This window comes from Pan troglodytes, chromosome 2, assembly GCF_028858775.2.
Source record: "Pan troglodytes isolate AG18354 chromosome 2, NHGRI_mPanTro3-v2.0_pri, whole genome shotgun sequence".
Taxonomy (NCBI): Eukaryota; Metazoa; Chordata; class Mammalia; order Primates; family Hominidae; genus Pan; species Pan troglodytes.
In genome coordinates, this window is record NC_086015.1 from 97,926,361 (window position 1) to 97,940,113 (window position 13,753).

General features: G+C 39.5%; 1 long non-coding RNA gene across 1 annotated transcript; it reads left to right on the forward strand.

Annotated features, from left to right (window-relative positions):
- Positions 1 to 277: 277 nt before the first annotated feature.
- On the forward strand, positions 278 to 12,152 carry LOC134809524 (uncharacterized). The gene is made up of 4 exons (XR_010155456.1): positions 278 to 386; positions 1,609 to 1,734; positions 6,982 to 7,160; positions 12,014 to 12,152. It is a non-coding gene; the product is annotated as an uncharacterized LOC134809524 (long non-coding RNA).
- Positions 12,153 to 13,753: the final 1,601 nt, after the last annotated feature.

Below are 13,753 nucleotides of genomic sequence, written 5' to 3' on the forward strand. Positions count from 1 at the left end.
GTTGTCAGGGAAGTGAAGGTAAGTGTCACATGCCTCACCCAGCTCCCATGCAAATCAAAGGGCCGGTCTCATTCCCACTGTGCCCTCCACCACAGCCCTGAGTCTGTCTCCAGGAGGAGGGCAAGATGGACTTGAAAACTCGCTCCAGGCTATCAGCCTCCCAGCTGCAAAAGAAAAGGGCTTGGTTCTCCTCTCACCTGTGGAATCTGCACATTGGAATTGTGCCCTCCCCAGAGTTCTGGTCGGGAGGATTCTTGCACCTTTTGAATTGTTACAAAGTTCAGCAAGAGATTTCCTTCTCCCTGTTGAGTTTTACCCCAAGGGCCTTTCTACTGCCTCCTCTACCCTTGTATTTTGCTCAGCTCTCTAAATTGACTCAGCTCCAGGTAAAGTCAAAAACTTCTCCTGCAAACAGGCCTTCAGTTTCTCCAGTGGGGGTGTGTGTTCAGGAGAGGGGGGGGTCTCCCTTTCCCACTTCCATAGTTGGATCACTACAGTATTTGGGGTGTCTCCTGGGTCCTGCAGGAGCAGTCCCTTTCCTTCAGAGGATTTGTGGGTCCTCTTGGGATTGCTCATTTTTTCTTGCAGTCGATCTGGAGCTAAAATTCACAATGCGAGCCTCTACACGCTGCTCTGTCTGGAGCTGCAATCTAGTTCTGCCACCCATCCATCATAATGACCCCTATTAAAAAATATTTTCTGAATGCCAATACTTTAAGGAATACTTTTTTTATCTGAAGTCACAAGATATTTTCTTCTAATTGTGTCACAGCTGTTTTTATATATAGTACTTAATTCTATTTAGAATTCATTTTTATAAATGTAAGGTATAAATATATTTGTATTTTTTTCAAAAATGTAATAGACATTATTATTTAGATTTCAATAAAATTTCTCCAATATATTTAGAATTTTTTCATCTAACAATATTAAAATTGTCCTTAATGTTTCTTCTTTGGATCCTACATTTCTAAAGTTTTTAAATATCCACTGTTTGTTTCATTGCCTGGTTATGTTTCTACTACAGATATCTAACTTAATTTCATTGTAATTAGCAAGTATAATCTATATGGCAGCAATCTTTTAGCTTGTTGAGATTTGCTTTGTGACAAATACATGAGTAATTTTTATTAAAATGTTCTATTTATGCTTAAGAAAAATGCATTATCTATATTTAGGGTACAGGGTTTTATATTTTCATTTAATAAAGATTGTTAGTGTATTATTAAAAAACATTTACCACTTTGCTAATGGAAGTGATATCAAATAATTTATAAACATTATGGAATATATGAATCATTTGAATAGATATAGGCTGTGATAAAGTGGTGCAGCTGTACTGGTGAACACCAGAAAATGGTCATCCTTGATAAGTAATATTTTGTCTGTTGTCTGATTGATATTTTAAAGGTGATGTGTTAAAGCTCCTGCTATTATGAATTATTTTACAATAATTCTTTGAATTCCAAGACTATTTTCAATTTATTGGTTTCATATGTGTTTAGAATTGTGATAACTTCTTATAGAATTTTTTTTTCAATCATGATTTGGTGATTTCCTTTATCCATTAAAATGGTCCTCTCTGTCTTTGTGGTCTTTCATCATCAGGCTGGGTCACTAGAAAATCTTCACAGGGAGATCCCAGGGCAGCAAGAGAGTGAGAATGGAAACTGCAAGATTTCTTGATTCCTTGCTTAGAAATAACACAATGTCACTTCAGCTGCAAGTACCAAGGTCAGCCAGATTCAAAAAATAGAGAAGTAAATTCTCTCTCTTGATGGGTAGAGTTAGCAAAAAAATCTGCGTCAAATTTCATTCAACACAAACTACTTCTGTTTATTGTAATTATGAAACTGTCCCAATAAACTTTATAAAAGTATTCAAGAAAGGAGGGTGAAGGAGAAACAAAAATAAACCAAATTTCCAGCACATTCATTGTTAATCATTAGGTCAGCTTGTTCTCTTACTTGCTTTTTCGTAGTCGTTTGGTGCCTATTGTTTTAGAATCATGTAGTCCCTAGATTATAGTTCCCCTTAACTGCTCTTTAGATAACAACTTAAACATTATACAACATTGAGTTTACTCTTTGAGATATTCTTTAGGTCCTGTGTGTCAGTGAAACATTAGCTGTTCTGCAAGACCCCATTAGAAGCTGACTCATCAAACAATGCAGTCTCCACATCCTGATGATTACATACCCTTTACTTTGACAAATCAATAACCCAAATTTTACAGTTCCTCAACCTCCACGATCTGCTTAAAAATCCCAAGTCCAAGACTATCTGGGGCAACATATTTGAGGATTTTTGTCTGCTGCAAAACCTGCTGTCTTGGTGCATTGGTGTGTTATTATGCAGTGGGCATACAAACTTGTTGGCCTACAACAGGTACTGATAGATATATTTTTCACTATCATATTTTGAGTTTTGCACATATTAAGCATTATTATTTCTCATTTATTGTATTTTTTGAGTAATTCAATTTTATTTTTAATTTTATTTTCTCTATACAGCTATTCAAGATAAATCCTCTATTTCTGCTTAACCAAGATTTATGCAATAAAAAGTTAATCAGTATCTTATATTCTCATCAACATAAGGTTTCTGAAAGGTATTAACTGAGATCACAAGAACCTCTCTCTCCTTATCATTCCAAGATGAGGGGCTACTACTATCTAGCATTTAGCTCCCCTTTAGAACTCCATTAAATCAAATATTGTTATTATTATTACTTTGTGTAAATAATGTGTAAATATACTAGTATTCAATATTTTATTGATTAGCTTTGTAAGAAATATATTTCTACTAGATTAATTTTCTTAAAATTAGTTTCTTAGCTCTTTCTTTTCTGAGTGTTCATCGACACTCAGGTTTCTTCAGTTTTTTTTTTTTTTTGCCACAAAAACGTGTTTTATTTTCTTTGTTCTTGAAACAGTGTTTAGAAAGTTGGGATGGCAATTATTTTCAATCAGCTTTCATTTTGATCTCCAGGAGAAAGAGGAGAGAATAATAATTTAGAGTCTGGACATTGGTGCTTAACTTTGTTGACACAAATCTAGACTTATGTTTTAGTATCTGAGGAATGTTGGGTTAATTACCGAAGCTTTTCATCATTTACCCTCTTCATTTGTAAAATTAGTATTGTATTAATAATACCTGTTTCATAGGATTAACAGAATTAACATTTCTACTTGTTACATGCCTTACATATTTTAAGCATTGAATACATTCTATCATTTATTATTTTCTAGTTTTTTTTTTTGGAATCAAACTTTTGGCTTAACAGTTGTTCCTTTATTGGTTATCTGTCTTTCTTATGCATTTGAGATCTTTATCTTTTGTAGGGAGACCCCCCGAAACTATTGCTATGGAATAAAAGATGAAATGCTCCTGATTATTGTAAATACAAAATTGCATGCAGGATTGTGTAAAGACAATGCCAGGTTGGACTGCCAGAATGAGTCAACAGTGTGTAATGTGCTTCCCCCTGCAGAGAGCCTATGAATGGGCGTGCAGTCTGGGGGGTTTCACATCACCAAGAGTCCTATCCCAGAAAAGCAGATGTTCATAGCTCTGGGAATGGAAGTCAACCCTTGTGGAGAGCCTATAAATTGATGCATGGCGGGGGGGGGCACCTGTCCATATGGATAAGATAGGACTATAAATGCCCTCATCTTGCCATGGCTCTTCTAGGCCTCTTTAGGGTTAAGGTATACACCCTTCTGAGAATTTCTGGTCTAACCAGTTGTCTAGCTTCATGTCCTGTTTCTATGGATTGTTTGTAACCAGCTTTTGCTGCAACTGTTACTGCTGATTAATATCTTGCTAATCATAGGTTATGGAAAGACGGTGTTTCTGTTTTAAGGCTCTGTTAGGAATTACTGATACACACACTATATTGTAAATTCTTATCCCTGTATACTGTACTTCTGCATACAGATGTTATGTTAAAGAATTACTTCATCCTTATGTGACCATCTCACCTCATAATCAAATGACCCTAAATCCCTCCCTAACCTACCCTCGCCCTCACTAAACTTAATGATAAATCCTGGTATATCCAGTGCATTGCTGACACCGCAGGACCAGAAGGCAGTGATGTCCCCTGGACCCAGTTTTCACTATCTTGTGTGTGTCTATTGTTTCTCAACCTGCCAACCCACCTAGGAGCAAAGAGAGCCCCATTGCATTGTGGGCCGCTGGCCAGATCCTGCAATATTTGGCGCCCAACGTGGCCTTCTTTTTTCCCAGGCTCATTGCACTCTGAGTGCGGGTTCGTGATGACTAGTCTTTAGTCTCGACGGTAAGGTCTCTGGGTACGCTTTTTCCGACGCTCCCCTCTTTTCAGGTTTGTTGACTGGTAATATTCCAGGGTTATTATGGGACAATTGCAGTTTAAACACCAGGCTTATCTGTCTTTTATTAAACTTCTTCTTAAACAGGGTGAAATCAAGGCTGATTCCAATAACCTTATTCTCTTATTTCAGACTATTGAAAAACATTGTCCTTGGTTCCCTGACAAAGATTCTATGGACCTGTTAGACTGGGATAGAGTTGGTACTACTCTCCGCCAACTCATGAGAGTTGGTGTTTTACTTCCTATTTCTGTTTGGACTGACTGGGCTCTTATTCGTGTTGCTTTACTTCCTTTTCAGTCTGGTGATACTCTTCAAATGCCAGAAGATAAGGTGGATGGTGAACCATTCCCTTTACCTTGGGTAGCTGACCCCCCTACTAGTCCTCCTTCTGATGATGAAGAAGAATTCAATCTCTCCTTGTTTTCTCCCCAAGTGGAGGAACCTGGTGTTGATCCCCTCCCTCCACCTCCTATCTTGGAAACTGTATATGTTAACTCTTCTTCTACCAAGCCGTTGTCCCCTCTGCCAGAGGAGGATGTGTGGCATTCATCTGAATTGGCTGTTTCTCATTCCTCTCATCCTTTTGGACCTCTCCCCTCTTCTAAGCCTACTGTTTCTTTTGAGGCTCCAGGACCCCTTATTTCAGAGGTTTGGAATCCTGCTTCCCCCCAGTCCACGTCCCGGCATGCTCACTCTCTTTCTCTCTTTTCCTCTGCCCCTTCACAATAGATGTGTGAGTCACCTGTTTGGGTAGAGTAGTGGCCACTTTCCAAACACAAGTTGGAGGCTTTAATTGAAATTGTTAATGATTTACTACAAGCAAACACTATTGAGCCCTCCTTGTCTCCATGGAACTCACCTGTGTTTGTTGTACAAAAAAGGTCAGGAAAATGGAGGATGGTAACAGACTTAAGAGCTGTTAATGAAGTTATTAAACCTATGGGGGCATTACAACCCGGTATGCCCTCCCCTTCCATGATTCCTAAAGAATGGCCTTTAATTATCATTGACCTTAAGGACTGCTTTTTTCATATTCCTTTAGACAAGTCAGACTGTGAAAAATTTGCTTTTACTATACCTTCCATTAACAATTCATCTCCTGCAGCTAGATATCAATGGAAAGTTTTACCTCAAGGAATGATTAACAGTCCTACTATTTGTCAGTTGTTTGTCAGTACTGTGTTACAACCTATCTGACAGACTTTTAAAAATAATTACATTGTTCATTATATGGATGATACACCGATTGCTGCCCCCACTAAAGATGAATTAATTCAATGTTTTACCTTTTTAAAATTAGCTGTTGCCAAAGCAGGACTCCACATTGCTCCTGACAAAATTCAACAAGCCACTCCTTTCTGTACTTAGGAATGCAGCTAGAAGCTCACTCCATTAAGCCCCCAAAAGTCCAACTTTGTACTGACAATTTAAACACCTTAAATGATTTTCAAAAATTACTAGGTGACATCAATTACCTCAGACCAACCCTAGGCATCCCTACTTATGCATTATCTCATCTATTTGCCACTTTATCAGGAGATACATATTTAAACAGTCCTCACTCTCTATCTGAGCCAGGAAAACAAGAGTTGTCTTTTGTAGAACAACGAGTGAGAGAGGCACAAATCTCTCATATTGACACAAATTTGCCTTTACAATTTTTAGTTTTTCCTTCCATCCACTCTCCTACGGGACTTATAGTACAAAATGATTCTCTAGTTGAATGTGTATTTCTTCCTAATTCAGCCTCTAAAACTCTTTCAATATATATTGATCAAATAGCCACTTTGATTGCGTTAGGACGTCAATGTATCACTAAAATTTCTGGCTTTGATCCAAACATTATTGTGGTCCCTTTGTCAAAAAATGAAGTTAAACATGCCTTTTCTACATCTTTGTGCTGGCAGACTAATCTGGCTGACTTCGTTGGCACTATTGATAATCATTTACCTCAGTCAAAATTCTTTCAATTTCTAAGAAATACTTCCTGGATTCTACCAAAACTTACTCATTCATCACCACCAGAGACAGCCGTTACCATTTTTACTGATGGATCAAGTAATGGAAAGGCAGGGTATGTAGGACCAAAAGATAAAGTCATTTCTACTCCATACACTTCTGCTCAAAAAGCCGAGTTGTTTGCTGTTATCTCTGCATTACAGGATTTTGATCAGCCTCTTAATATTGTGTCTGACTCAGCTTATGTAGTCCATGCCACTAAGGCAATAGAAACAGCTACCATCAAAAATATTGCTGACACTAATCTGTTTTCCTTGTTCTCTTTATTACAAAAAAACTGTCAGAAACTGAAACCACTCTTTTTTTCATCACTCACATTTGTTCTCATACTAACTTGCTTGGGCCTTTATCCAGTGGTAATCATAAAGTTGATACTCTAGTTTCTCTAGCCATTACAGATGCAGAACAATTTCATCAACTCACTCATACTAATGCCAGAAAAACATTTCTCTGGTAACTGCCCCAGGGTAAACCAAGGAAGGGAAGTATGGTGGAAAGATGTTCAATCTAATATATGGTCAAAAGGTTCTATTTTAACGTGGGGAAGAGGCTATGCTTGTGTTTCCCCAGGTGAATATCAATCTCCTGTTTGGATTCCTGCTAGACACCTGAAATTGTGTCCTGAAAATGTATACAACAAGACAGAGAAATTTGCTGAAAAAGCACCACAGCAAGAAACAACTAATACATCCAATCACCAAAAAGAAGAAAGTGACCATGCTAACTCCTTTACAACAGACAATCCAGTCAGCCATCCTGAACAACTTGTCTCTGCAGATCCAGGTCTGGCTCAGCCTCTACCTCCTCCTGATGACACTGATCCTTCTACCCTCCATCACCCCACAGACTGTTAAAAACTATACATATTGGGCCTATATTCCTTTTCCTTCTCTTATTTGAGCCATGACATGGATGGACGTGCCTATCAGGTCTATGTTAATGATAGTATTTGGATGCCTGGTTCTGTAGATGATCCATTTCCCAACTTGTTATTGGCCTATTCAGGGATTTGACTTCTTCCTGGTTTAGTCTTGGGGGGGTGTATGTGTCCAGGAATTTATCTATTTCTTCCAGACGCTCTAGTTTATTTTCATAGAGGTGTTTATGGTATTCTCTGATGGTTGTTTGTTTTTCTGTGGCATCAGTGGTGATATTCCCTTTATCATTTTTTAATATGTGTATTTGATTCTTCTCTCTTTTCTTCTTTATTAGTCTAGCTAGCAGTCTATCTATTTTGTTAATTTTTTCAAAAAACAGCTCCCAGATTCATTGATTTTTTGGAGGGCTTTTCGTATCTCTATCTCCTTCAATTCTACTCTGATTTTATATTAATCCCCAAGACAACGGGGCAAATGTCCCCAGGGCATGTCAGAGATCTTCATAGCAGCCCATTCAATCACAGACCCACAGTCCTAAGAGAACATGGTTTTGTGGGCCGCGCCCAGGTTCCCCATAACATGTGCAGCCTAGTGACTTGTTGCCCTGCATGCCAGCCATTCCAGCCCTGTCTGAAAGGGGCCAAAGAGCCTGGGCCATATCTTCTGAGGGTGCAATCCCCAAGAATTGGCACCTTCCATGTGGCATTGAGCCTGCGAGTGCAGAGAACTCAAGAATTGAGGTTTGGGAACCTCCAGCTAGATTTCAGATGTATGGAAATGCTTGGATGTCCAGGCAGAAATTTGCTGCAGGGATTGGGGTCTCATGGAGAACCTCTGCTAGGGAAATGTGGAAGGGAAATATGGGGTCGTACCCCCCATACAGAGTCCCTCCTGGAGCACCACCTGGCGAAGCTGTAAGATTGCCACCATCCTCCATACCCCAAAATGGTAGATCCACTGATGTCTTGCATCATGTGCCTGGAAAAGTCACAGACATTCAATGCCAGCCCATAAAAACAAGTGGGAGGTAGGCTGTACCCTGCAAAGCCACAGGGGAGGAGCTGCCCAAGACCATGAGTACCCACCACTTGCTTCAGCATGACCTGCTTGTGAGACACGGAGTCAAAGGAGATCATTTTGGAGCTTTAAGATTTGAATGCGCTGTTGGATTTCAGACTTTCATGGGGCTGTAACCTCTTTGCTTTGGCCTATTTCTCCCATTTGGAATGGCTTTGTTTACCCAATACCTGTACCAGCATTGCATCCAGGAAGTAACTAGTTTGCTTTTGATTTTACAGGCTCCTAGGCAGAACAGAAGTCCCTTCTGCCTTATCTCAAATGAGACTTTGGACTGTGGAATTTTGAGTTAATGCTGAAATGAGTTAAGACTTTGGGGGACTGTTGGGAAGGCATGGTTGGTTTTGAAATGTGATGGCATGAGATTTGGAGGAGCCAGAAGCAGGATGATATAGTTTGGCTCTGTGTCCCCACCCAAATCTCATCTTGAATTACATGCTCATGATTCCCACATGTTGTGGGAGGGACCCAGTGAGAGATAATTTGAATCATGGGGGCAATTTCTCCCATACTGTTCTCATGGTAATAAATAAATCTCATGAGATCTGATGATTTTATCAAGCATTTCTCCTTTTGCATCTTCCTCATTTTTCTCTTACCTCCACCATGTAAGAAGTGGCTTTCAACTCCTACCATGATTCTGAGGCCTCCCCAGCCATGTGGAGCTCTAAGTCCAATTAAATCTCCTTTTCTTCCCAGTCTCAGGTATTTCTTTATCAGTACCATGAAAACAGACTAATACAGAGAATCTGATAATTATGTGTCTTGGAGTTGACCTCCTTGTGGAGTATCTTAATGGTGTTCTCTGTATTTCCTGAATTTGCATGTTAGCCTGTCTTGCTAGGTTGGGGGAGTTCTCCTGGATAATATCCTGAAGTGTGTTTTCCAGCTTGTTTCCATTCTCCCTGATTCCTTCAGGTACTCCAATCAATTGTAGGTTCTTTTCACGTAGTCCCATATTTCTCAGAGGCTTTGTTTGTTCTTTTGTATTCTTTTATCTCTAATTTTGTATGCATGCCTCATTTCAGGAAGGTGGTCTTCAAACTCTGATATACTTTCTTCCGCTTGGTCGATTTGGCTGTTGATACTTGTGTATGCTTCACGAAGTTCTTGTGGTGTGTTTTTCAACTCCATCACGTCAGTTGTTTTCCTCTCTGAACTGGTTATTCTAGTTAGCAGCTCCTCTGACCTTTTATTAAGGTTCTTAGCTTCTTTGCATTGGGTTAGAACATGCTCCATTAGCACAGCGGAGTTTTCTTATTACCCATCTTCTGAAGCCTACTTCTGTCAATTCGTCCATCTCATCCTCCATCCAGTGCTGTGCCCTTGCTGGAGAGACATTGCGATCGTTTGGAGGAGAAGGGGTACTCTGGCCTTTTGGGTTTTCAGTGTGTTTTCATTAATTCTTTCTCATCTTCATGAGTTTGTCTACTTTCAATCTTTGAGTTTGCTGACCCTTGGATGGGATTTTTATGGGGACATTTTGTTTTTGATGATGCTGTTGTTGTTGCTTTCTGTTTATTTGTTTTTCTTTCAATGGTCAGATTCCTCTTCTGTAGGCCTGCTGTGGTTTGCTGGGTGTTCACTTCAGGCCCTATTCATCTTGTTCACTCCCATGGCTGGAGATGTCACCCAAGGAGGCTGGAGAACAGCAAAGATGAGTGCCTGTTCCGTCTTCTGGGATCTCTGACCTCCAGGGGCACCAAACTTATGACAGTAGGATTGCTCCTGTGTAGGGTGTCTGACAACCTCTGTTGGAACATCTCACCCAGATGGGTGGCATGGGAAACAGGACCCATTTAACAAAGCAATTTGACTGTTTCTTGGTGGAGGGGATGTGCTCTGCTGGGGGGAAACCCACTCATCTAGGCTGCCTGAATTTTTCAGAACTACCAGGAGGAAAGACCCCCACCCAGTGAAGAAAGATGGGTCAGGGTCATGTCTGAAGAGGTGCTCTGGCCACAGTCTACAATAGCCAGTGTGTTTGGCTGTGGGAGGTACCTCTTGGGACCAAGCCATCTAGCTTCCCTGGTTCCCACAGGGGAAAAACGTGGCTTGGAGCTTAGAGATGGATACCTCCCTTCCCCCACCTAGGGAGCTTAGAGTATTAGGCAGTTATGAGCCTTAGTGCTGGCTGCTGGCCTTTTCCCAAGGAGCTCAAATGGCTTAGACTGCAGGCAGCTACAGCTGTGGTGCTGGTCACTTCTCCCCCCCAGGAACTCAGCAGGCTTAAGCAGATTCTAGCTAAGAGGCTATTGAGAATCTGTGCAGCTCTGGGGTTGGAACCCTAGGCCCCAGTGGCATGGGTTCGGGAGTGGGGTCTCCCGATTCTTGGGTTGCACTATTTCATGGAAAAAGCACAGTTTCCCTGGCGGGATAGCATGCTCACTCACTGCATCCTTTGGCTGGCGGGGTTGGGGCTCCCCTTCTCTGTGTGGCTCTCAGATGGGCCACCACGCCGCACTGCTCTTCCTTGCTCTCCGTGGATCACTCCAGCCACCTAGTCAGTTCTGATGAGAGAAGCTGGATAACTTGGTTGCCGGTGCAGGATTAGCCTGCCCCAGTGTGCTGGGCATCATCCAATTCATTGAAGGACTGAATAGAACAAAAAGGTAGATGAGGGCTGGGTTTTCTCTTTCAATGCCTGGCTGCTTGAGCTGGAACATCAGTCTTCTCCTGCCCTCGGCATTCCTGGTTCTCAGGCCTTTAGACTGCAACTGGAATCTATACTATTGGTTCTCCAGATCCCAGGACCCCTAACTATACCACCAGCTTTTCTGAGTTTCCAGGTTGCCTATTGCAGATTGTGGGACTTCTCAACTTTCATACTCATGTAAGCCAATACTCTCTCTCTCTTTCTCTTTATCTATCTATCTATCATCTATCTATCTATCTATCTATCATCTATCTATCTATCTATCATCTATCTATCTATCTATCATCTATCTATCTAATCTTACTGGTTCTGTTTCCCTGGGAAACACCAACTAATACAATAATCATTCTACAATGTACTAGATAGGCAGTAGAAAAAAAATCACATGGAAAAAGTTATCTGCATCAATCTTTAATCCACATTCCCAATTTCCTTTGGAAAATAAAACAATTCAGAATAGTTTTCTTTCTAATTTTTTTCCTGTAATGCTATATTTGCATTGCCTTATCATCCTGACATACATTCTTTCCACTATTATCTAGTCTACATATTCCTCTTAGACTCACATTTCTAAAATACAAAACTGAATGTCTCACTAATATTTTCTGTATGCCAAACAACAAATTGCTTAGCCTGGTATTTCACTTCATCACAGCTCTCATTTCTATGATACATATAACCCTGAAGGCAGCCTGTATTTCTGTTAATTCCTCAAGTATACATACACCGGACTGTTGTGTGACTTTTTGTACCTCCCATTTATCTCACCTTTCCCCCATTTCCTTGGTGAAGGTCAGTGTGTTATTCTTTCCATATAAAGATTAATTACTTTCTCTGCTATGAAGAGTTCCTTTATTACTTTCTAGGCATAATTAATTGTTCTTTCTCAGTGCTCTCACAACTCTTTATATAAGATATATATTATAATTTTATATGAATTTGCTGAATACAGTTAGTCACTCTTCTGTTAGAAGTTAAGATTTTGAGTGAACAAACATAATGCTTTCTCATCTTTGTATTTTCAGAATTCATCACACCACTGGATATATTGAATAAAAGAATGAGTGGTGCAGAGAACCCATAAATCATGAAATCCGAGAAGTTGGACACAATGAATACAGTGTTCTATGAAGATAAATATTAATAATAAAATTGTTAAAATTGAACACTTTCTCAATGCAACTGAGAAATAGGGTTAGTTATGGAAGAGATACTCTGGTGTACCTATTTTTATTCAATTGGTGAAAAAGCAGATACAACCAAAGGCAAAACACTTAGAGTAGAAAAAGAACTGCAACATCACTCAACCATTCCTTGCTAACAAGCAGAGAGTACCAGTGTTTTTCAGTTTAAAGAAGTGGAAAGTTTTAACAGTAGAATGATAAAATTGTAATAATATAAATTATTTTTCAAATACATTAACAAAACTAAGGATTTTCTGAAGTTTTTGATAAAGTTGCAATCTCAAAGTAGATTACTTGTTGAGTATTATGGCACTACAGGATAGAATTTTAGAGAACAGAGTAGAAAGCAGAAAAAGAGCATTCCTGAAGAAATCGGGAAATAGAATAGCCATATTCATTAAGACTTATTACCACTTTTTTCATTGGAAGACATCAGAGCTTTTAATAAAACAATCTAACATATCTTGGTGAATTCACAAGTTTCTGCAAAGATGGTACTTTTTAAAAAAATTAAGAGGTCTTCACAATTTGGTTTTATTTTGGTGAATTTGTATGCCCTAAAATTCTTGTTCCTTCTCATTTGTGAGTAAGCATATCTGAATTTGGTCAAATCCAGTTAAATAATTAAAATATGCATAAAAAGAGTAAAAACACATATAGGATAACTGGCAAGACAGTAGTTAATTCTTTCCCCTCACAAATAAAGAATTCAATTTATATTATTTACAGTTAGAGATACAAATTTCCCTTGAAATTGTTTTTTTTTTTTTTTTTTTTTAAGGTAAGAGCTTTCGTTTTTCTGGGGCGTGAGTGTAACAAGCTCCTGGTCTTGTACGATAGCTGCCTTTTTCTGAGACCCCTTGTAATTCAGTCTTGAAGTGGAGAAGACAGATTTGCAAAGGAACTTAATTCTTTTTGGGACAGGCAGGGCTAATACAATGTATATTTTAATATTTTTCAGTTTTCTGTATATTATGATGTTTGGGCATCTTAGCCCAGCCTAGAGCATGCCTTTGATTTGCAAACTAATCAACCCAGAACCACACTTTCTCTACCAGCCCATGCACCGCACGAGGCAGTATTTCTCAGCCTCAACCATTCCAGGACCAGGTTCTAGGCAACTGGGAACCACTCCCATAGCTCAAAACTCACTGAAATTATTCAAACTAGTCAATTCTAAACTGGTTCATCCTGCGCTGTCTTGACTTTCCCTTGGAAACCCCAATAAAGACAGTGACTTAAAACTTCCCCTTACTCCTGTCTCTTCTTCTTAACCACCCTGCTGTCTTTTCATGTGGACCTATGTGGTAGGGCTTGCCTCCTGTCTTTAAAACCTGTAAGTATAATAAACCTTGTTTTTATTTTCTCCTGAATTTCTCCTCCGTCTCCTCTTGTGCATGCACCTGACTGACCATCACATAAGAATAATACTATTGTGTGAAATTAGGAAAATCTGTTTAAGTAAACTTGAATGGCCCTGACCATGTTCCACTGATGGGAAAGGATTGAAGAACCTAGTGTTTGTGCAGAAGTGATCAAAGTCACATAATGAGTGGTTGAAATGGCTACACTGGTTACAAT